The sequence below is a fragment of the Camelus ferus genome, chromosome 2, assembly GCF_009834535.1.
Source record: "Camelus ferus isolate YT-003-E chromosome 2, BCGSAC_Cfer_1.0, whole genome shotgun sequence".
In the NCBI taxonomy this organism is placed as follows: domain Eukaryota; kingdom Metazoa; phylum Chordata; class Mammalia; order Artiodactyla; family Camelidae; genus Camelus; species Camelus ferus.
Window position 1 is genome coordinate 2600925 of NC_045697.1, and position 24429 is coordinate 2625353.

The following is a 24429-nucleotide window of genomic DNA, read 5'->3' on the forward strand; positions in this document are numbered from 1 at the left end:
TTTATATCATTACATCTAAAGTAGGTTTCCTATAAGACAATATTTAGTTGGTTCTAATTTTTAAAAATTGAATCTCATAATCTTTGCCCCTTACCTGGCATGCTTAGATGACGCACACTTAATGTAACGATCGATATGGTTTGAGTAAAATCTATCACGTTACTAGCCTTTTTTTATTTGTCCCATTTAGTCTTCATTTCTTTTTCCCATATTTTACTTTTGGCTTTTCTTGTGCTAATTGGGTGTTTTTTATGATTCTGTCTTATCTTCTCTATTGATTTATTACCCATACATAGTGATTGCCCTTCAGTTTAAATATATATCATCTTTAATAAATCAGAGTTTACCTTCAAATAATGTGGTACTATTTCACACTGTATTTCCAATTTCTCCTTCACATTTTTTATGCTATTGTCATCGTGTCTTTATCTGTATATACACCATAAACATATTGCTACACTTTCTGCTTTAGACAGTTTATCTTTTAGAGCAATTAGAAAATAGGGGGGAAAAAGAGTTTAATTTCACCTTCATTGATTCTATGTCCAGAACCTTCATTTCTAAATTTCAGTCTAATATCAGGGTTTTCCCACCTGAAGAACTTCTGCTGCAGAGCTCCTTGAAATGCATCCCCAGTTTTTGCTTATTTGAGAAAGTCATTATTTCTCTTTCATTTAAACAAAGACATTTTCTCTGGCTTGACAGTTTTTTCTTTCTTCCAACACTTTAAAGCTCCCTCCATCAACTTCTGTCTTGCATGGTTTTTGATAAGAACTCCGTTGTAACTGTATCTTTAGCTTCCTGTAAATAATGTTTCTTTTTTTCCCCCTCTCTGGCTGGCTTTAATATTTTCTCTTTGTCTTTGGTTTTCAGTAGTTGAGTATAATATGCTAGGGTGCAATTTTGTGTTTGCTTCATTTGGTTTTGGTATTTATGCTGGTTGGTGTCCTCTGAGCTTCTTTTTTCTTTATTTTGTCCTTAATTTTGTTTTTTAAGAGCAGTTTTAGGTTTACAACAAAATTGAGAGGTAAATACAGAGATTTCCCTATGCCTCCTGCCCCCACACATGCATAGCCTCCCCGATAATCAACCTCACTTATCATAATGGTACATTTTTTTAACTAAGGATGAATCTACATTCATAAGACATGTCCCAACCACCTAGAGACCAGAGCTGACCTTAGGGCTCACTCTTGCTGTGTAGTTCTGTGGGTTTGGACACACGTATGATGACATGTGTCCCTCACTATAATATCATGCAGAGTATCTTCACTGCCCTAAAAATCGTCTGTGCTCTGCCCATTCATCTCCTTCCCCTCCGACCCCCGTCTTGTCTGAGCTTCTTGGATCTGTGTTTAGGTGTCTACAATTTGCTTAGTATATTCTTGGCCATAATTTTTTTCTTTTATTTTTTAAACTGAATTGTAGTCAGTTTACAGTGTTGTGTCAATTTCTGGTGTACAGCACAATGCTTCAGTCATATATGTACATAGGTGCATTCCTTTTCGTATTTTTTTCATTACAGGTTACTACCCTTCCCTGGCTGTCTCTTACTCCTGCCTGGCATCCACTGCATCGCCCCCAGGGGGCCGCACCCATGTCCCTTCTCTCCCCATAGGTACAATCTCGCCTTGGCATTTGAGACAGTCGGCTGCTCTGTGACCTCAGCTCTTCGGTACACATGAAAGAAGTCAGGAGTTGGAAGCTGGCTTGGCTCCTTTGTGCTGTGGAGATGCGAGCCCTGCTCCCCCTCTCCGCATCAGGGGGAGACACAGGAGCCCAGGAGCCTGGGGCCTTTTTTTTTTTTTTTTTTTTTTGCGCCTTTTTATACATCTCATAACTTTTGGCTGAAAGCAAGTAAGAGAGGAAAAGAGGTTTTGTGCCTGGAAATGGGCACACCTTTCCTCCTAAGAGGCCTGTAATGTGGAGGGTTTGAGGTAATCAGTCAAGAATTGGGCTGGGATGGCGCGTTCTTGTTGCTATGGTTACCCCAGGGCACTACAGTCTTCAAATTCCTCCAGAGACCTGGCTTCAGGGTGGGGGCCGGGCTGCTTAGCCAGAGGGTTTTTTCTTCGTCTGCTCCAACCTCAACTCTTGGTCTTCCTTTGCAAGGGGCCTCACCCCCAGAAGCCTCCTGCTGTTGCTTGTAATTTGATGCCAATTACCTGGCTGTGGGGCGACAGTGGGACCCTCTCTCCTGCTCTGATTAAGCCTCCTCTTAGGCAGATGTAAGTACTCATGTCTAGACTTCCTGCCTGTGGCTGTTTCTCCTTAGATTTTGGGACCATTGATTGCTTTTCAACTTATTCCCCAGTGGGTCCAAGAAAGCTTGTCAATTTGCTGTTTGTTAGGTCCTGGTCCAGCCTCCGTTACATTGTTGGTGCCCCATGACTCAGAAGGAAGATATGATACAGGAAAAATGGATGTGGGGCGAGAGGAGAGCTGTGTCCCAGTCTCAGTGGAGCCCCTGGGACATGCCCCGCCAAGTGTGGGTCCTTGGCTTCGTGCAGGAAAGAATTCAAGAGCGAGCCACAGTTGAGTGAAGGTGGGTTTATTTAGAGATACATGCTACATAGAGTGCAGGCTGTTTCAGAAGGCAAGAGAAAAGCCATGAGTTGTGGGTGTTGGGTGCTCAGGTTAAGTAAAAGTAGGTACACACTCACACTCCACAGACAGATTGTGGGCCGCTTCCAAAGATGAGGGAACGAGAGAGGCTGTGAGGCTCAGTGTTGCCAGTTTTTATGGGCTCGGTAGCTTCACACGCCTACAAGTGGGAGGGCCATTCCAACTACCTTGGCAAAGGAGCTGGGATTCCCAAGAATCGGGCCACTGCCCACTCTTTGACATTTTATTGTCAGTCTCGAAGTTGTCATGGCACCTGTGGGAGTGTCACTTCCCATGTTAATATATTACAATCCACGGATAATGAGGCTCGTGGTCTACTAGGAGTCAAGTCTTCCGCCATCTTGAGCCTCAAGGCCTTCTGGGAGTTAAGTCTTTCGCTATCCTGGTATTCATTGTTGCCATTCCTTGAGTGGCTGTGCCCTGCCCCTTCCCTCCTGTCTCAGATATGCGGTCATCCTTGAAGCCGCCCACTTGGACGTGGCCAGTGTCACATCCACTCTCATCCCATCGGCCACCACTCATCACTAGGCCAAACCTGACAAGGCTGCTGGCTGGACCCTCCACCTACAGGATGGCACTGCAAGTGACATACAGAGATGTCCCCAGGCTCTGACACGTGATGTTTCAGGGAAGGGAAAAACAACCAAAAGTCACAGTCTCTGGCGACTTGCTGTCTTCACTCAGCGGTGCCCTGTGAAGGCTCCTTGTGGGGGACGCAGGTGCTCACACGCACTCCCCAGGTGAGGGACCACTTGGTTATTCCCAGGTTGAGACCCTTGCAAGTGGTGCTGCCGGGAGCACTTCTGTGATCTCTCCGGATGCTCCCCTGGACGGTCTCTGGGCTGTACGCTGGGAGCGGAATTGCTGGGTTGAGGCTTATGGGTGTTGGATATGATGCTAGATTGTTTTCCAAAGGGCTGCACCAGTTTACATTCCTACTAGCCGCGTAGAGAGTTCCCCTTGCTCCACATCCTCCCCAGCATAGTCCTTCTCTGTTCAGCTCACCACAAACAGGTAACAAGAAAAATGAGAAAAAGAAAACGAGCCCAACCTTCTGGCTCCGTGGTGCCCTCTGGCGCCCTCTGGTGCCCGCCTTGGGTGCACCTTCTGTTTGCGGTGGAGAGGCCCTGGGTGTCCGCGCAGCTTGGCGGCTCCCACGCATGAGCAAGAGGGTTTGGGACAGAGGCGGGTGATGCCTCTATGCGCAAGGGGCCAGGGCCTCCGTCCAGAACGTGGAGCACGGGGCACGTGCCGAGAGTCCGGAGCGGGCAGAGTTGTTAAGCTTTTCCAAGGAGGCATGGGCTTGGCTCAGGGCGACTCAGGCCTCTGCCGACTGTACGGGACCTGAATGGTGGCAGTGCCCGGGGTGGTGCTGCACCCCTCAGAGCCCAGAGGCTCGGCCCCTGCCCTCGTGAGCACTTTCCCCCAGCCAGGTCGGAGGAGGCAGGTGCCACTATTATGCCCGGGGTGAGGAAGCTGAGCGCCGGGGGGTCAAGGGTTCCCCCGAAGGGGCTTGGCAGGGACGAGCTGGCTGCGAAGCCCCGCCCCTTCCTGCTCTCCCCTTTGTCCTCGGCCACGTGGGAGGCAGCGGCTCGTCGGGACAGCTCCGGGCTCTCCAGCCCCCACCGGGCAGAGGGGCACCTCGGTGCTAATCCGTCTCGGGGAGATGACCCGTACGTGGAATCTGTCGGGCAACCCAGGGCTCGCCAGCTTAAGGATGCACGATTTCACTCCAGGTCAATCATCCCCCAGGCTGCCCGAGGCTTTGGGGCCCAACGAGCGAACGCCTGCTCTCTTCCCACGGACTGACTCATCTGGAAGCTTCCATCTGGGCGGTGGGCCGGGCCGGGCCGGCTCCACAGGCCGCGTGGCACCCTCACAGGCGACCCTCCCCACCCCAAGGTCTGTGGCCCCACCGAGCACGCCTAAGCCGCGCGTCCCGCGAATAATGAGGCCCCGGCTACGCGGCCGGCGCGCCGCCGGCCGGGAGGCGCTCCTGCATTTTGCATGACCGCGGGGCCCGCTCCTCGCGCCTGTCTGGTCGCGTCACGTCAGGGAGGGCTTCTCGGGGCAGCGACCGGCGCTGAGCGCAGCCGGGGAGGTGCTGGCGGCGCAGCTGCGGCCCGGGCCCCTCGTGGGGCAGCGGGGCAGGGCCGGCGGCGCGGCCTTTGAAAACGGGCATTTGCCCAAGTCATGCCCGGGAGGAGGGGCCGCGAGGCCGGGGGGCGCCGCCCCGGCGGCTCCATTTCCAGAGACCGGGGTGCGGGGAGAGGCCGGAGCGCGCGTGACGGCGTGCGCGGCGCGAGGGCCGACCCTGCGCCTGTCCCTGTGCGCGCCTGCGTGCACGGCCGCGCGTGCGTGCGTGCGTGCGCGCGCCTGCGTACCTGGACGTGCGCACAGTTGTGCGTGCACGTGCACCCGCCCCCGCCCGTGTGTGTCTGAGACGGAGAGAGCGGCTCTCCTGGCATCCTGCCATCTTAGGATTCTGACACACGAATCAGTGAGAAGGTGCTTGTCACGCTCGGTCAGCCCCCCGCCCGGCCGGCTTCACACGGCACAAACACACTATTTCCAAATTATTAAACCCAATGAATACTTTATTGCTCAGTGTCTTCAAATACGGGTTGGATTGTGTGGCTCCCTGAGCACGAAGCCCAGACGCCTTAGCTCGGGGTCACCAGCGCCCTGGCCTCAGCTGGCCCCAGGGGCTTTTCACCATGACCTTTCCCGCCTGCCCTCACGCACGGCTACGTCTCTCATGCAGATTAAGGGACCACCTCTCTGAGCCTCAGTTTCCCTGTTTGTAAAACGCAGATACAGTGCGATAGGGGCGAGGGCTGTGACAGGCCCAGCATGGGCTGTGCACGCATGAATAGGAGTTGTGTTTCTTCTGACGTGCATGGCTGTCTTCTCAAGGGGAGGGTTCTATGTCCTCTCCATTTCTGCGTCCCTCTCAGCGTCAGACAGCAGACAACACAATTCCGATTTGCCAAGTGAAAGACAGCAGATTTCTCTTTTCTAGAAGGTGCAGGATTTCCACAACAGCCCCCCTGTAATGTGGCGGGCTCACCGGAGGCTGGAAACACACCCAGAAATGTACCTGGCAGGCGAGCCTGCTGCTGAACCCAGGACCTCGCGTCCAGCCTAGGCCAGGGGCAGAGGTCCGGCTTCCCGTGACTGCTTTTGCTCCGATGGTCAGGCTCACGGGCAGTCCCCATAATCTGAAGCATTTGGTAGCGATCTAATTAAATGTTAACACATCATTAAAGTGATTTGTGATCAGCACAGTTAACAGTTTGATAGATCCATTCCTGGCTGCCTCCATGCTGGAAACAATCGCCCTCAATCAGCCCGGGGCTGTTGACATCTGCTGAACGTTGTGGGGACACATGTACGGGCTGGCAAGGCACGTCTGCCGCCCGAGACGCGCCAAGCGCCCAGCGCCCATGACGGTCGCTACCCGGGGCGGGGGCGGTTGTGTGTGGACTTGGGGTGCTGCAGAGGGGTGGGGAGCACTTAATTTCTGGGGCACTTTTGAAGCTGCTGTCGTCTGGGTGTCCCAGCAGCAGCCAACACGCCTGGTGGAGGATTAAGGAAGCACTGCCTTGCCCTGGTTAACATTCTGTAATGAAGGCAGCCTCCTGGTTGAAGGCTGTGAATCACTGCTTGTTAATGGGATTAATTGCTCAGGAATTAACTCTGCACACCTGGCAATGCGGGCAGGGGATGGCAGCCAGTTCTGTCTAAATAGCGATACGGTGACTTGGAGGCAGGGGAGAGATGGCTCAGCGGAGTGCAGAGTATTAACTCCGGGGAGAGGCAGCCTTGAAAAATACAGAATGGTCTTATGGCCAAGCTCTACGTAAAGGAAACAGGACACTAGTCCTCGCTAGACCAGAAGGGGCCCATGGAACTTCAGGGACTGTTAGAGCCAGCTGGTCCAACTTCCTCTCTTCACAGCTGGGGAAACTGAGGCCCAGAAGGAGGCGGGAACATTAGTGCTGGGGTGGGAATGGAATCAGTAAGCCATGTGGCTGGGCCAGCAAGTCCAGGCTGTGTGTCCCAGAGGCTGGGTGGCTCTGAGCCCCAGTACCTTCATCGGTGATACCTTGGCCTCAGCAGGTGGGAAGAGAACTGCAGGAGGACGTGGGTGTCAGGTGTACGTGGAGAGCCTGGCCCACAGTACCTCTCACCTCCCTCCACCTAGGACTGGGCTCTGATGCAAATCTCTAAGTGGAAATGAGGTCGAATGCTCCAATCCAGATGGGGTTTATCTTTCAATGGCTGGGTCACTGGCGAGTAGAATTTGGTTCCAGAATAATTCACTGAGAATTCGGTTCCAGAATAATCCAGCCATGTGCCCGGCACTTGAATGAAAAGGATGTTAATGACACCTTTCTCACTGGACTCCAATCTTACCACACCTTCCTCATCCTGAGTCTTTGGCAGCTGCGTTTATGTGGCGGACTTTGTCCCAGTTCTGAGACCCCACACAGGTTACTCCCACTGCAGGGAATACTCGCCATCCTCATCTCCTGGCTCCTATCCATCCGCCTCTGGGTCTGAGCTTAAATGCTACCTCTTTGAGAAGCCCTCCAGAGCTGCTGTGGTTAGGCTGGGTGCCCTGTCCTGTGATCCCCCAGCCCCTGGCTTCCCTTATGCCCCCCCCCCCTCGCTTGTCAAGCACACACCCCTCACTGAGCCGTAAGCCACTGCAGAGCACGTCCTAGCCAGCAGTCCTGGCCCGGTGAGCACTGCAGGCCCTGGCTTCCCTATGCAGATTGCGCTGCGGTGGCAGTCTCCACGGCTCAGAGTTCTCATGAGGACTGAACAGCAAAGCATGAGAGGCCTGTGGCACAGTGTCTGGCCCCTGTGAAGGGCCCGCCGACGCCAGGCCTGTCGTGATTCTTTGTCTCAGCAGGGGGTTTGCTGAGCCTTTGAATTTGTGAGTTTATTTCTTAAAACTATTTTGGAAAATTCTAAGTCAATATTTCTTCAAATTTTCTTCTGCCCCATTTTATTTCTCTCTTCTCCTTCTGGGGCTTCAATTACAACTATATTAGGGAGTTTATATAGTGTCCCACATACTTTTCATGCTCTTTTATGCATTTTCATTGTTTTCCTCTATGTGCCATAATTTAAGTATTCTCTACTGACCCATCTTCTATTTTGTGAATCCTTCACCACCTTCTACTGTGTCTATCCTGCTGTAAAATCCGTCTCTTGAGCTATTAATTTTAGACTTTTTTTTCATTTCTAGATTTTTTAAATTAACTTTTTAAAGATTCTAATTCTTGATTGGAATTCTTTTTTAAAAAAATGGATCTGCTCCATAATTTATTATTTTAAACATACATCAATTATTGTTACTTAGAAGTTTTTGCCAGCTTACTCCAGAACTTGGATAAACATTGGGTCTGTTTCTGTTGTCTGTTTTGCCCCTTGGCTTTCTTGCATATGACTTTATCGCTTGGCATCTTAATAATTTTTCATTTATTGGCAGATATTGTATATAAAAATTGTAGCAGCTCCAAAATAGTGAAAATAGTCGTTATATTTTCAACCTGAGAGCTCCTTGTTTCCTCTGACAGGCAGACAAAGCATGGCGCTGACCATCTTAGGAGCTGATGCCTGTTGGCCTGGGTTCCCGATCTGGGAAGGCACCGCCTTCCTCTGGATCCCACTGTTCTCCCCGTACAGCCCTTCAGATCGTCAGCTGAGAGCTTGTCATCTTCCCTGAGCCTCTTGTCCTGGTAGGTCTTGGTCTCTTTAGCCCACGGGACTGAGGCAAATTCCATTCTGCTTTTCAGAGGTTTTGACCAGCTTTTTACCCATGCTGTCCATTCCCCCAGCAGGTTCAGAATCTGGCAAAAATCTTGACGTGGAAATGGTCTGTGTTTTTGAAGCCTCCAAAGCCTCTTAATTTCATCACTCCAGCTCTGCCAGCCACCGGAAGGTCTAGTGGGCTCTTTAGCTGGGCCCATCCAAGCAGAACCTTCTTCCCAGGACAAGCCCATATCTCACCCTCAACCCCCACCTAGAAGAGGGAATGCCCTCCAGCAGAAGTGGCCAAGGTTGGTCACTCACCCTCTGCACGCTCCCCTGCCTTCTGCAGCATTCTGACAAGGAGACAGTTTTGTCCTTGTGGAAGGGGGGTGGGTGCCTTGTTCTGTCACGGACTCCCTGCACCCTCCCCCTGCAGAAACTGTGATGGCTTTAAACAAGGAAACTACATGAACTCTTTTGAGGGGTGTGGATTGTTTATTTGTGTGATTTACCCACTCTTTCATGAAAATTACATTGTTTACTCATCACAAAAACATTGGGCAAGCTTCTCTGTGAGGACTGCACCTTTACCTTCTCCAGGACTTCTCTGCAAAGGTCCACCTTCTCAGGAGGGGGCCCTCAATGCCCCCATCTCTGCTGTCACTCCCACTTCACTCCTCGTCCCTCTCCTGCCGGTTCGTCTCCAGGGCTTGTCATTATCTGATAGAGCATTTTTGTCACCCATTTCTTTGTGTTGTGTCTGCCTCCCCCAGTAAGTGAAAATTCCACACAGCAGGCATTTTTACTTGTTTTGTTCATTGCTGAGTATGGTCCACTCAGGACCAGGCATGTAATAGGGGCTCAATAAATATTTGTGCAATAGATCCCACATAGAAGCAATGTCTTACAGTATTTTTCTTTGTCCTTCTGGCTTACTTCACTTAGTAGACAGCCTCCAGGTCCATCCATATTGCTGCAAATGGTATTATTTTATTCTTTTTATGACTGAGTAGTATTCCATTGTATATACCATGATGAGGTCCTACTGTCTACCACAGGGAACTGAATCTGAAAAAAAAAAATATAAAACTGATTGACTACGCTGAACCCCGGGAATTAACACAACATTATAAACCAACTACACAATTCAATTTAAAAAAATTGTGGAATAATTGAGGAGTGTCATCATCTTTAACAGATAAGTAAGTCAGGGCCAACTTTAAATAACTTAAATAAGGGCAGGCCACAGGCACCAGGGCTCAGACAGCACACCTTCTTGGGGACACGTTCCACCCACAGTGGGGGTGGGGATATCTGCGAGCTCTTTGCGGACCCTCTCCCTGCCCAGCTCCCAGAGGGTGGTCTCTGATGGACTCTGGTGTGCCCCCACCAGCCCACATGTGCTTGCTGGGTGGTTCATGCTCACCGAGGACTGTCCTGTGCACCGAGGACCCTGAGAGGATGCAGCCACCCCGGTATCTGGTGGGGAGGCAGATGCCCAAACAGGTTATGGGGTGACAAGTCTCACCCTTGGGGACAGATGCACACCCCATCAGGGACACATTAACGTTACAACAAGAGAAAGCAGAGTAGGGAATTACGAGTGGTACTTCCCAAGAGACTGGGAGCAGAGTAGCACCTCGGCCAGGAACCTGTGCTTCTCCACAAGGGGGAGGGTGTGTGTGTGCAGGGAGAGCAGGGCCCAGAGAGATCAGAGCCTGGAGGTCAACTCAGCGGGGGTCAGATGGCAGAGGGGCCGCCCGTTGGACCTCTGAGCAGGCAGAGGAAGCTGCCCCTCCCGAGATCCCAGCGTGGAGGAAACGCCAGCACCTTTGGAAAGAACCCCCGTGAGCGAGGAGAGCCGGGAGGGCCGCGCCTGGCCCTGCGCCCTGAGGAAGGGGCCTCGGTGTGGGAGCAGGTATTGATCTGCCGCGCTGGGCGGGAGGAGGCGGTTGATGGATGAAGCACTCGGTCCCTCGGCAGGCAAGGCGCTTCCACATTAGGCCACTGGCGCCAAAATTGTCTAGAAAGCCCATCGCAGACGGCGGCACACGGAGCGCATTGTAACGGCAATTACAGAGCCAGTCATTAATTAAATAAGACCTGCTTTTTGCAGCCACACGCGGGAAACAGGCTGCTCATTCAGCTGTGTATTCATTCCTCGTTGACGGGGCGTCAGGCGTGCGTGAGATGCCGGGAGGCAGGGCTCCCAGGCAACACCTGATGGCAGGCCCCTCTCTGCTCCTCCGGACCTTCGACCTCTGGGCCTCGGCTCCTCCCCGTGGGGCGGGCTTGGCCGCACCTCCTTGCTGGGGGCTGTGAGGGTAAGCGAGAAGATGCAGGTGGGGCGCCCAGCGCGGGGCCGGCACGCAGCTCCTGCGGCCGCGCGGGTGCGGATCCGCATTCCCCAGGCGGAGGTGTGCGGGTGCAGGAGCGTCCGCCGCGAGGCTGTGCGCAGAGCTGGACCGAGGCCCTGGGTGCGCCCTGGACCCTGCTGGGACAGGAGCTGCAATGCAGCTGAAAGACGGAGACACCGCCAAAGACCCCCGTTTCCTCAGCAGCCCAGGCTGCACTTAAGCTCACTTCTCTCTGCAACTGGGCGGTCGCTGCCTGTGGCCTCCCTCCGCCGGCACACAGCCTCCCCGCGGCCTCCCCGCCCTCCCCGGCTCTGGACACTCTGGTCTCTGCCCCCGCGGCCTGTCCTGTTCTTGCTGCTCCCCCAGTAGGTCCAGCTCAAGTCCTGGCTGGTGGCACCCCCCCTTAAAGAACAGACCTGTGTGTGGGCTGCGCTGCCCTGGCCTCTGGGACGCCTGGTTCCGGCTCTCTTCTCCTCTGTTCTGGGGCTGTCCCTCCTCCAGCTCTCTCTGCGCCTTGCCGCCTTCATAGACATCTTTCTACGGCTTTTCTTTTCTCCCTCCCTCCTTGTATGCATGGGAATTTTATAAATTGCTTTTATAAAACTATTCAATTTGTTTCGCTCAAAAAGATTTTTAAAGGCTTGAGCTTGGGATAAGGGGTCGTTGAAGACTTGGAAACAAAAGGTAGATTAAATTCCTAAATTCAGAATCAGGGCGGATTTTGAAATGTTGCTCCGTATCGGGTCAGCCTGCAGCTGTCTCTTATCAGCCGGTATCAGACGCAGCAAAACGTGGTCAAACGCAAATATAATTTCTCTGTTTTGATGTAACAGCCGATTCTGCAGGACACATTTGTGTTGCATCTGTATCAGGGCATCTCAGTAACGCTTTGGAACATGCACCTTATTTACGTGAATCTATAAAAGGGGGCTGTAATAACGCTAACAAGTTAACTATAATTAACCAGAAGGCCAGTGAAAGCGATGGCCTCCGGGGCCAATGGCAGCAAGCATTTGGGGTAAAGTCAGGGGAAAGATACCTCCTTGCTTCTGCTCTCCCCCCGGTCAGGGCCCGGCTTGTGTGCGAAGATGCCGACGGTCTGCAGCTTGCTGAGTTTCCTACCGTGACACTGTCCCCTTTGACAACCACCTTCAGCTCTGCCTTAGAGGCCTGCCTGGACTTAGCCCCTTAGTATCCACCAGGACACAGGGGATGTGCCGTAGTGACAGCCCCACGGCTCACACCGACCGGGTGTCTGTTCGGCGGAGCCAGGCCCTGGGAGTGCTGGTGGGGGGGGAGGGCAGCTCCGCAGGATGCTCATGCCATTGGAGGAGAAGGACAGGCAGTGAGCAGACAGAGAAATATACAGAGCTGGTTGCACTGTGTTGGTGATGGAAGGAGTGGGGTGTCTGAAGAGGGGCCCTGGGCACTCCCGAACGGGGCAGGCATGGACAAAGGTCCTGAAGTTGCAATGTCACTTACAAGAGGAGCTCAGCACCCAGGGCCCCTCAGCGGCCCTCCTCCGCAGCCTGGGAGCACTGGGCTGTTCTGGGCCCGGGTGAGAACACCAGGCAGATGGCAGTGGGCAGGGGGGTGACATCTGCGCACAGCTCCCCCTTACTTAGTACCTCCCTGAGCACTCATCCCAGTAGGACGTGGGCCCCAGCTGGAGATAAGACCCGCGGTCTGCCGCTTGCCTTCCTGCCTCATTTGAAGCAGCAGGACAGTGTTGCTCTCTGTGGCCCGATTTCATCAGCTGTGAAATGGGGTGATCCTCCCAGGATGGTCAGAGAGGGTGAGTCAGGGTCTGCAGAGTCCTCTGCCCTGGGCAGGGCTCACCCAGCCCCCGTCCTGTGTCTGTTGACTGAATGAGTGAATGAATGAATGAGTGAATGAGGCCCCCAGTTTTCCAGCTAGACATGGAGGAGCCAGGACCCACTGTCCCCTGGCAGCCCAGACTAGCTCTCAGCCGCCTGGCTGGCTGCAGGCCCACAGGGGAGCCACCATGGCTGGTGGGCGAGCGGGAGGTGCGGGGTCCCACCCCACAGAGACCTCCCTGGGCTCACACCTGATCAGCGGAGCCCTGATTGCCCTCCCCCGAGCACCATTACAGCAATTAGGAGCGGAGTGCTCCACTTAACTGCCCGAGCGCAATCACAGCGCTGGGGCGGGGGAGGCGGGGTCAGCCGTCTCGCCTGCCTGGAGCCCCCGACTCACCCGGGTCCGGGCGTAAATGCAGTCAGAGGGGTCTTGGGTTGGACCGCAGCCTGGGTGGGCCTTAAGGGCTCCGACCACGGTGATGGATGGCAGAGGAGGTGCTGATCACCACGTCCCACGTCCAAGGGAACAACCTCAGAGCCACCTCTGGACGTCCCCATGCGTGTCCACTGCTTCCCTGACCTCGCAGGGAGCTCTGCGGGGCCCAGGCTGGGCTTCAAATTCCCACTGTGTTAGCTCGGCCACCATCACAAACTTCCACAAGCAGGGGGCTTAAACTACAGAATTTATCTTCTCACAGTCCTGGGGACTGAGATCAGGGTGAGGGCGGGCCGGGTCCTCTGGGCCCTCCTCCTTGGCGGCCGGTGCCATCTCCTCCCTGTGTCCCCACAGGGTCTTCCTCTGTGTGTCTGTGTCCTGACCTCTTGCAAAGACACATATCATACTGTACTGGGCCCATCCTAATGACCTCATTTTACCTTAATCCTCTCTCCAAATACCGTCATGTTCTGAGGTCTTGGGGGTTAGGGTTCTGAACATATGCATCTTTGAGGAACACCATTCATCCCATAGCATCCATATTACAGGATCCCACAGCTCGTGAGTGGTGGCGTGGGGTTTGGTCTCAGGCCTTGGGGCCCATATCCTGTACTCCTCCCAGCCCACAGCAGGGCGTAGAGGCTGAGAACGGCCCTGCGTGGTGACTCCTGCATCTTGACCTGCTCTGAAAGACTTTCGGACATCTCAGAGATGCTGGCCTCTCTGCCTGACACTCGGGGAACACTGGACTGTAAGTTCCCTGTGCTCAGTTGTTCCCTGTGTGCCCAGAACTCAGCCTGGTGCCTGCACAGTAACGCCTGTTGGAAGGGAGGCAGGACAGGCGGAGGTCTTCTGGAGCCGGGCCAGGACCCGGCATCCCTCTTGGCGGTGAGGCTGCAGGTGTTTTGGGGCGTCGCTGAGCTCATGACACGCCTGCTTTCCTGGGGCCCTGCAGGCGGCCTTTCCTCCTTAGGAAGCACCAGCGCTGCTTCTCTAAGTGTGTCCAGAGCTGTGCTCCAGGGACTTCGGGTGGAGCCTCCCTGCACGGTGCTCCCCGTGGTAAAGCCCTGGTTGTCCACGCGCCACCCCCATAGCCCGGGCTCGGAGGGCACCGCCTCGGGGAAGGGCGTCATCGCGTGCGGCTGTTTTCAGCTGCGGGACTTTCTCTCCTGCTGTTTCCGAAACGTGTCTGGACAATATGGAAGCCCTCCGGACAGGACAGATTCACTAGTCTCCTGAAGAATTTAGGCAGATTTGGGAAGCAGAGAAGCACCAAGGTGTTCCCTCATGGTCTCTGCACGTATAGATTTTCCTTTAAGAGGCAGAATACAAATGAATAAGTCTGATTGTCATTAATGACACAGGCTTACTGGCCCGTGGCTCTCAGACAGCCACTCATTAAGGGAAGCATTCATTTTCCCCCCGGGTGACTTTGTTCGTTAAGTTCTCAGAAGAACCTCACACTGGCCAGAGGTGACCACTCTGATCATGAGTGGCACGGCCGTAACGTTTGGCACTGAAGGAAGAACTCTTTATAGGGGTCGTTCTGTTTTGGGAACTGCCCTTGGGCAGAAATTGAAAAACCCACTCACACCCCCACATCCACCCCTACCCCCACATATAGAGTGGGGGGGACCCTCTTAAGGGGAGAGCCTCAGAAGGAGTTATTCCCCCAGCAGAAGGCAGAAATCTGTTACGCGGAACCCTTCACCCTTTTCATGCTGACAACACCAGCTGTCTGCATGTCCCCATGTCCCCTCTGCCCAGCCCAGAGGCCGCAGCCTTCTTTGGGGACAGTTCACACCCACAGCCCTCTGCCCTGAACACCTGCCCCTTCTCCCTGCGGCTCCTCACTGGCCCTGGGAGCAAACTCAGCCCGCACGTAGAGCAGAAACACCAGGGAGTTCACTCCCCCAGGAGTGACCTTCCGTCAGCGATGGGGAGCTGGTGATTCAGTACCCCACGCAGGGAGGCCCTGCAGAGTGTTCCGTGCGGTCTCTCCGAGGTCCCCCAGCGGGGCTGCGTCCGGCTGTCCACAGCGGGAACTTCCCCATCAACCCACCTTTCTTAGCTTCCGTCCCTTCCCCACCTCGCTGCCCCACGCCCACAATGTACTTCGGGGTCGTCTCCCAGATAAATATTCGTCAGTCCGTAAGTGGGAAAGCTCCAGGCCGGGCGAGCAGAGGCCTGGCTCGGGAGGCTGCAGTGCGGCTGGCGCTTCCCCTGACCCTCCCACCCCTCCCAGCAGGACCTGGGTTCCTACTGGGGGACGAGTGCTGGGGAGCAGGACAGCTCCGGCTGTACCATCTAGGTTCTTTGGAGAAACAGGGCCGCTCGGACGGAGGGACGCAGAGACTCACTATAAGGGGTTGGCTCACGCAATTCTGGAGGCTGAGAACCAGGAGCACCGAGGTGGAAGCTCTGGTCCCCGGTGCGAGGGAATCAGATGTCCCAGCTCAGCAGTCAGGCACACCAAGCCCTTCTCACGTGGTCTTTTTGCTCTAGTCTGGCCTTCAGCTGATGGGACGAGGCCCACCCACATGGGGGACGCTGTCTCCTGAGCCATTGCTAATCTCATCCTGAAACTCCCTCGTGGACACATCCAGAATCATGTTAACCCCGTGGCCCAGTTAAGTTAAAATCAACCACCACATCAGCCTTCTGAGGGCTGCGACATAATGGCTGTGAGCTGATGTTAATCCCTAGGGACCCAAAGGCCACCATGGGCCACAGGTCTGGGTGGGGACATAGGGAAGTCAGGGGACAGAGGGAGTCTCGGTCCAGTTCCTCCCACAGAGTGTCCCACTGTTGTGCCCCCAGTCCCAGAATACAGCGTAGGGCAGGACGCAGAAACCAGCAGCACCCCGGGCGGCCCCACGGGGGGACCTTGAGCACGTGATGCTGGGTGGGAGAAGCCAGGCCCGGCGACCAGCCCCGTGTGGCTGTCACCGGCCTTTCCTTTGGCTCCTCCCTACCCGGCTGTCGTTCACATTAACAGGGTGAAATCCCGACTTGCAGCAGCGGACAGAAACTGTCTTCGCTGGCCAAGGAACGGAGAAGGGGGAGCTCATGCTCGAAGAGCACTTCCCCCCGAGCGCGGGGCAGGACCAGCTTTCGCAGGGAAAGCGCTAGAGGGCGGGGATGGGGCACGGGCCGTTGTCACTTCCGTTCACGGAAACGGGGGGCAGTTTCCCGGAACAGGGTCTGCACCTCTTTCCTGCCCCTTTATGGTCCTGCGGGGTCTGGGTCAGAAGAGGGTCGAACCAACAAGGCGCCAACTGAGTGGGGATCTTAGCATTAAGATGAGATGACAATGAGCCGTAGTGCAACCTTTGTCCCAGTTTTGCAGTCCAGCCAGCCTGTCAGTTTCTAGTGGCAAAGCCCTCTCGCTGCCACTGGGCCAACACAGCAGAAGACACGGTCAGTCTTGGTTTTCTGCAGATTTGCATGAAGGGAGGTTATTTTAGGAACGGGGCTTCCCTGCCTTTTTGCTGACGGCAGGTGTGCGTGTGTTTTATAGAGAGAGTTTAGGTGCAGCTTAGGGACCCGTGGCTTCCGTGGGTTACAATTCCACTTACGAGAGGTACCGACAGAAATCAAATTCATAGAGACAGAAGGTAATCGAGGTGCCAGAGGCTGGGGGATGGGGGGTGGAGGGGTTATGATTTAACGAGGACAGAGTTTCAGCTTGGGAAGATGAAGAAGTTTTGGATAAGGTGATAGTTTCTCAACAACATGAACGAGCCAGAGAAGGACAAATCCTGTGTGATATTACTGAGATGTGGCACCTAAAAATACAACAACTAGTGAACACAACAAGAAAGAAGCAGACTCACAGGTACAGAGAACAAATTAATGGTCGTCACTAAAAAGTCCACAAACGGCAAATGCTGGAGAGGGTGGGGAGAAAAGGGAACCCTCCTACACTGTTGGTGGGATTGTAATTTGGTGCAGCCACTACGGAGAACAGTATGGAGATTTGGTAAAAAAATAAAATTAGACTTATCATATGACCCAGCAACCCCACTCCTGGGCATATGTCTAAAGGAAACTCTAATTTGAAAAGATACACACACCCCAATGTTCACAGCAGCACTATTTACAACAGCCAAGACATGGAGACAGCCTAAATGTCCAACAACAGAGGACCGGATAAAGAAGATGTGGTGTATATATACACATATATAAATAAAATATAATGGAATATTACTCAGCCATAAAAAAGAATAAAATAATGTCATTTGCAGCAACATGGATGGACCTGAAGATTGTCATACTAAGTGAAGTAAGCCAGAAAGAAAAATACCATATGATATCACTTATATGTGTAATATAAAAAAATGAGACAAATGAACTTATTTACAAAACTGAAACAGACTCTCAGACATAGAAAACAAACTTGTGATGATCGGAGGAAGGGGAGAGTGGAGGGATAAGTTAGGAGTTTGGGATTAACACATACGCACTACTATATATAAAATAGATAAACAACAAGGACCTGTTGTATAGCACAGTGGACTATATTTAATACCTTGTAATGAGCTATAATGGACAAGAATCTGAAAAAAAATACGTATGTGTATGTTCAACTTAATCGCTTTGCTGTGCACCTGAAACTAACATTGTAAAATGACTACACTTCAATAAAAAATAAAATAAGAATTTAAAGAACAGTTCCTATGTGGAAGTCCTAACCCCCATCACCTCAGAATGTGACTGTTTTTGGAGATCGAGTCTTTCAAGAGGGGATTAAGGTAAAATGAGTCCCACAGTAGGGGAGGTGGGGAGAGCCCCTGATTCCACCCCAGGAGCACCTCCCCAAGCACAAGTGAGCGCAGGTGGCCCCTCCCTGGCTCACAGACCTGGCATTTCAGGTCAGCCCCCAGTAACCTGACTGCAGACCCTGAGGACTGCTGCTGCAGGGCCAGCCCAGGGTACCTGAGTACACACGGGAGGCAGGAATCTGGGGAGAAGGCCCGAATTATACCAGCAGTCCTCCAGGGGGTAACTCAGCCCCTGACACATGGCAGGCGCTGGAGCGATGGCCGCTGAGTGATCTCTCCTCCAGGTCTTTGCTGGAGCCTTTCCCCTCCCTCCTCATACCCAAACTCCCATCCATGTCCATCTGGCCAGTCCCTCCTCCTCCCTGGGCCTCAGTGCACCATCACCTCCTCCAGGAAGCCTTCAGTGCTTACAGCTCCGACCAAGTCCCAGGTCTCTCCTGTGGGCCCTGGGGTAGGGTTTAAGCCAGAAGCCCTCACCCTCTGTGCTCCTGAAGCTTCCACCCCAAGGGTCATGGGCAGGAATGGAATCTCTGTTCGTGTGGGCAGTGGGACCCAGGTCTGGCTTCTTGAGCAATGATGGCTCTCCAGTGGGTCAAACCAGCAGTTGGCTTTCTGTGGCCTGCTGGGAGGGGAGGCCTGCTTTATGCTCATTTGTAAATGTCCTCATGTCCAGGGTCTGCCAGGCCGTCCCCAGCGGCAGGAAGAGGTACAGCCTTATGGCCTCACTCCTTCCAGAAAGCGGCTCAGCCAGGCGTGCACCCCCGAATCCTGCATCCTGAAGGCCAGGCTGGTGTGATGGGCCCCCCACCCCAGCCAAGCAGCTTCACGCACGCCCACGAGAACCGCTCCCACCCAGAGCCGGAGGACAGGAGTAGTGGGCTGGCCAGAGCCCCCAAAAGGAGGCATCCACGCCCTAAGCCCACACCCGACAGGTGGCCTTATGTGCAAGCAGGGTCTTCGCGGGTGTAATTAGTTAGGGCGAGGTCTTACTAGAGTGGGTGGCCCTCAGTCCAATGACCTTATTACAAGAAGAGGGACACGCAGACACACAGGGGGAAGCTGTGTGACAACAGGGGCAGAGTGGGGTGATGCACGTACAAGCCAAGGATTACTGAGCCACCAGAGCCGGGAGGGGGCCTGGGCCGGGAGGGGTTCCTCCTCAGCCCCCAGAGGGAACCAACCCCGCAGACACTTGATTTCAGACTCTGGCCTCAGACCAGGGAGAGGAGTATCTGTTGCTTTAGGCCGTCCGGTTGGTGGTTATTGGCTGTAGCAGCTCTAGGGGACTGGTACACAGGTAGGACTCAGAGCTGTGGCATCTTGGGCCTTCTTCCTAAAAATTAAATAAGCTAATAGACGTAAGAATAACCTACAGTTATTCATTCATCCATTCAACAAATAGTAATTGAACACCTATTGTTTATCAGAAATTATTCTAAACTTTGGGATCATGCCAGGGAAACACGTACACACACATACATACACATCACACACATGTACACACACACACACGCATGCTCCTGGTCCAGGAATGGTCGATGCCTGCACAGTGAAATAAGAGTTGCAACAGAGGGAGGCCTGGGGGGCCTGTGAAAGCCCAGAGAAGACACCTCACTCAGTCTAAGGGCATCAGGGAAGGCTTCCTGGAGGAAGGGACGCTCTCAAAAAGGCAAACATTTAGTTGACACAGAAACATTGCCCTCAAAACAACTCTCTAATCCAGATATAGGAAAATGAGCCGTAAACGGGCCACTATTGGAAGAGGATGGATGGTTTACTTCGTCTGGTTCTCTCTTGATTAAAACAACAGCCTGCCCAGCAGTCTTTCCGGACCCCAGCGTTCCTGCCTGACACTCAGCCCCGAGGTGGGGGGCCGCGGCCGGGCTGCAGAGCTCAGGCCTGGGCTGCAGAGCTGCCTCTAGGCTGCTGCCCTCCGTGCCGGCCGCCGTGTGGTCTGCAGACCGGACCCCCTGGGCTGTCTGACTGTCAGCTCTCACTGGCCAATTTCAGACATAGGGAACGGTTGCGGGAAAACTACGAAGAATTCCTGTGTGCCCTTCACTCAGATTCCCCAAATGTTAACACTTGTCACGTTGCTTTATCTGCCCTCTTCCTCTTCCTCCCTCTTTCCTCTCTCACACACCGGCACACGCGCTTCCTGCGCTGCCTGCGTCCATGTGTGTAGTGACCACGACACCTGATGAACCGCTGGGAGAGGGGAGCGCGGGGTGGGCCGAGGGGGCGTGGCTTCACCCTGAGCCTCCCGCGAGAGGCGCTGCCCAGGACAGGGGGGCCTCTGGCTGCAGCGGCAGCTGCGGGAGCCCGTGTTTAATCTGGGATCTCCCCAGGGCAGATGTCAGGTCTTTTAGTCATTCAACACACGTCGGGCCTGCTCTAAGCCAGCAGGGGCCCTGTGCCTCATGCTGCTGACAGTGACAGTGATAACAGCAGTACTTAAGCTGGTGCTGTTAGGCCCAGGGAACACATCTACACTGACCTCTCACCCACGCTGTGAGGGACACTGAGTTCAGAGAGGAGTGAGTGGGCTGTAGGGGGAGAGTGACCTCCCAAGTCATGTGGCCGGAGGTGACAGGCCGGGTCTAACTCAGGCTGTCTGGCTCTAACATCCGTGCTGGCGGCCACCGCACAGAGCACCTCAGCCGCAGTGAGCGCCACTGCAGCCGTGCACATGGCACCCCGCAGCAGCGCTGCGCCCTCCCGTCCCACGCCACGTCCTCAGGTCGGGGGAGGGGGTCGCGTGCACGCACAGACAGGACACAGAGCCCAGGGGCTGCCTCGGGCATCCCACGCCTGCCAGCGGGTCCTGCAGACCAGGTCTCCCCCTCTGGCCGAGGCACAGGAGCAGTGCGTGTCCCCAGGCCGTCCTGCAGCTGTGCCCTGCACCCCCGTCCTGCCACATCCAGGCCAGGGCCCCGCCATCCCACACCGCCTCCCCCTGCTTTGTGCCGGAGAAAGCTGACTTTTAAGGTCCATTTCTTAAATTGAGAAAAGCAACCAAAATAAAACAGAAGAGAAGGGAAGGGGTGGAGGAGAGGAGGGGGTGGCAGGAAAAGGTGATGTTGGGGCCATTTAGGGGCACCATTCCAGGCCTCCAGCCTCCCCCAGGGTCTCCAACAACACCCAGGGAAGGCCTGCGTTCCAGAAGGCTGACGGTGGTCCGGCGAGGCTGGTCGGTGACCAGAGCCCTGGGTCTGGTCCCCCGGAGGGGACCTTACAAGGATTTCTCTGTCTGGTCTGCATCCCGAGTGGGTGGCGTCGGGCGGACCTGTGTGTCTGGGGCACATGGGGATGGATCACAGCGCTGCTGGGCGGCTCCCAGGGAGCCAGGACTCACTCCGTCCGCCCCGGGGCAGCGACGAGAGGTGGCTTTGAAAGGGAAGTGGCGTCCGGCGCAGCGGCTGTGGGGGAGGGCAGGGGTCCTGGGAACACTTAGGCCCTTATCCCTGATCAAAGCGGCGAGGTGCTGCCCAACGGGCGAGGTGTGGCCCCACCTGGCTCTCATTAGGCGCAGGCGGCCGGGCTCAGCGGGGCCTGCTCTTGCTCACAGACCCTCCGAGACAGGGCTCCGCCGGCCGGCCCTTCCACCACACCTGGCGGCCGAACCGCGGGCCACGCCGGGCACTCGGGCCACAGGGAGTCCAGCTGCAGGTCCGCCGGCCGGTCCTGCCTCCCCCTGTGCCCTCACCCGGCCCACAGCCCCCTCCTGGCTCTGGCCTTGGCGCCCACGTGCTGTCCTTCCCCAGGGAGACCCCTCCTCCCCCACCCCTGCCCGCCCCCTGGCCGGCTTCTCCCTTCTCCTCCGGGCCACCCCTGGTCACTCCTGCGGAGCCTGCAGGGCCTAAATCAAGGCTCCTGCGTGGCCTGGCTGCAGGTCCCCTCGCCATCCTGCTCCCTCCTCATCTTGGGGGCCAGGGGCCCCACCTGCTTCCCCTGAGAAGAAGGCTTCTGTTCCCCACTCGCCCATCACATCCCCGCGGGACCCAGGGGCACCCCACCCTCTGGGTCCTCCACAGCCCCTCCCACAGCCCAGCTGGGGCTCTCTTCTCCCAGCCCACCCCGGGCACGTGCAGTGTCCCTCGGGCTAAGTTTATGTCCCAGTAAAGCTCTGTCAAACACATGTGCCCAGTGTGGGGTATTGGGTGTCCCCCAGGGCAGGGAAGCCCCTCCAACAAGAGGAGGCATTTAAACCCCGCCCTGAGCTCTTCTGTTCCCTCCAGGCCCAGCTTCTGGATCTTTCCATTGTCCGAGATTGGCCCACAGCCATCACCCCCAGACTGCAGTAGGGATGTGGCGGGGAGCACTGGACCGGGAGTCAGGAGGCTGTGACTCCAGTCCTGGCTTTGTTCTCTCCCCTCCTGGTCTCTGCTCACCCTTCTGGAAGGACCCGGCTCACTGCACCCTGGCGGGTTCCTCACTTTCTCACCCTCCGAGCTGGGATGGATGTAGCAGAACTCAAGGACACAGCGCAGGATTGTCGCACCACCTCTTCTCCCCGCTCCCTGCGAGGTGTCATCCCTGTGCTTGCACTGTCCCCTTGGCGTGGCCCCAGAGAGGCCCCCCATGGCTTGCACTGGAGTCACAGAGACCCGAGCCCTGCCGCAGAGCACCCCCTGATGTGTGGGGGTGCCCTGGGAGGCGCTCTGCAGTCTATGCCCGTGGGACCTGCCAGGGCTCTCCATGCCCCTCCACCCCTCCGCAGCCTGTTTCTGCCTCTGTGAAGTGTGTGTCATCAGTCCTGCTTGGCCCAATCTCCGTGCCTGGGGATAAGAAAGCGGAAGGTCAGAGGAACCGGGGACACGCCCAACCCCAGGGCAGAGCCAGCGCCACATGTCGGTGCCTTGGTGCCCGGAGGGCTCATCTAGGGGTAGTGGTTCGGCCTGGGGGCCCTGGCTCAGGACACGGGCTGAGTGTGCCCATCTCCTGTCCAGCTGTCCTCTGCCCACACTGCCCCACGGGCTCGAGGCCAGCCCAAAGGGGCCCCAGCAGTCACTGCCCCTCCGCATCCTTCCTCCGAGTCCTTCTCCACGAGAGTCAGCTTTTTAACTGAAGTTGGGTGGCTCCCAGAATCCGGGATACAGGCAGTGGAAAAGTGCAGCCTCCTCATTTACAAAGAGAGGAGCGGTAGGTGGGCGTCCCTGAGCCCAGGACCTACGCTTACCGGAGGAGGGTTCTGCCCGGTGCCAGGTGGCTGGCGCACTGGAGGGGCGCCTGAAGCTGCTGGTTGACCAGCTTGGCTCCTGTTTCCTGCAAGTGACCATCTCAACGCTGTTCCATCTGCAGTGGGCTCAGCGCATCCCCAGCGCCCTCTCCTCCAAGAAGCCTGGATAATCATCACCCCCAGGTGACATCGAGCAAACGCAGATGCATCGTTTCCTCACATTTTCTAGGGGGGCGGTTCTGGTGTGGAACACTCAGCTGGGTCCGAGAGAAGATGGGTCAGCCAAGGCCACACGTCCCCCGCGAGGACAGACTCGGCCCGCATCCCTTCCCCCAGGTACACTTACAGAAGCCGGAAGAGGGAAAACCACCACCATCCGTCGATGTTTCTGCAAATATGGATTTTAGTGTTTCCTTCCAGACTTTTTCCCTACATGTGAGTTTTTACAATGACACCATAATACATGCACAGCTTGTAACCTGTCCATGAGTTTCCCTATTGTTTTTAGTGCCTCATAGATGTAATTTTGGAATGGTTGAATGATGCTCTGAAATATGAGCTATTTCCAGTTGTTTTCACTGTTATGACAAATATTCTAATAAAGTAACGTGTTTTTCATATTTTTGATTATAATCTTAAACTGTACTCCTCCAGGGCAGTTACGTGTCAGTTTTGTGACCTTGAAAAAAACGAGAAGTAAGCAATCAAATATAAAACAAAAAAATAAAAAAAAAAATCACCCAGATCATTGACCAAGCCGTTCTATTTTCTTTATAAGAATCTAGAAGAAGCCCCAAAGCAGTGATCACATGCCATAAAATATCGAGTAAATCAGAGCTTTTCAATCACCTCTCATTTAAGTTTCTTGACCGTCTAGTTTCAAGACAGCACAAGGCAATATTAACATTTTATAAAAGACCCGAATTAGCACAAGCCTGTCTGTTAAGCCTCTTTCACGTGCAGCGGGTGTCAAGAAATTGGAACAAATGTTTAGCATCAGGAGGAGTCAGAGTTACGGGAGAAGTTCATACGTTATGATTTATGCATCTGTCATTCCAATCATCTTAAATAAGAAAAATGCTGCTTTTCAATTGCCACCGAGAAGTATCTGGTCTCTTTTAGATGAAGATTAACCACACGGAGTGACGGCTCAGCTCTGCAGGCAAAGCTAACACTTTTCTTATTATGTACCTGATAATTCAGACAAGATTTAATCAAGCAATCCATTCCTAATACCCATTTGGTATTAGCTTTCTGTTTCGAATTTGCCTCTATTCATGTAATATCCAGGAAGATTGTCTCTGTTAAATGTTTTTAAGTTCCACATTTTCAACTTTTATGTAAGATATAATCCAATAAGTTAAACCAGTGGAAACTGGTAGAAGTATCAGGTTTTTTTCCAGTAGGTTAGGATATGCACTTTTATATATTTATATACACACACACACACACACACATAATA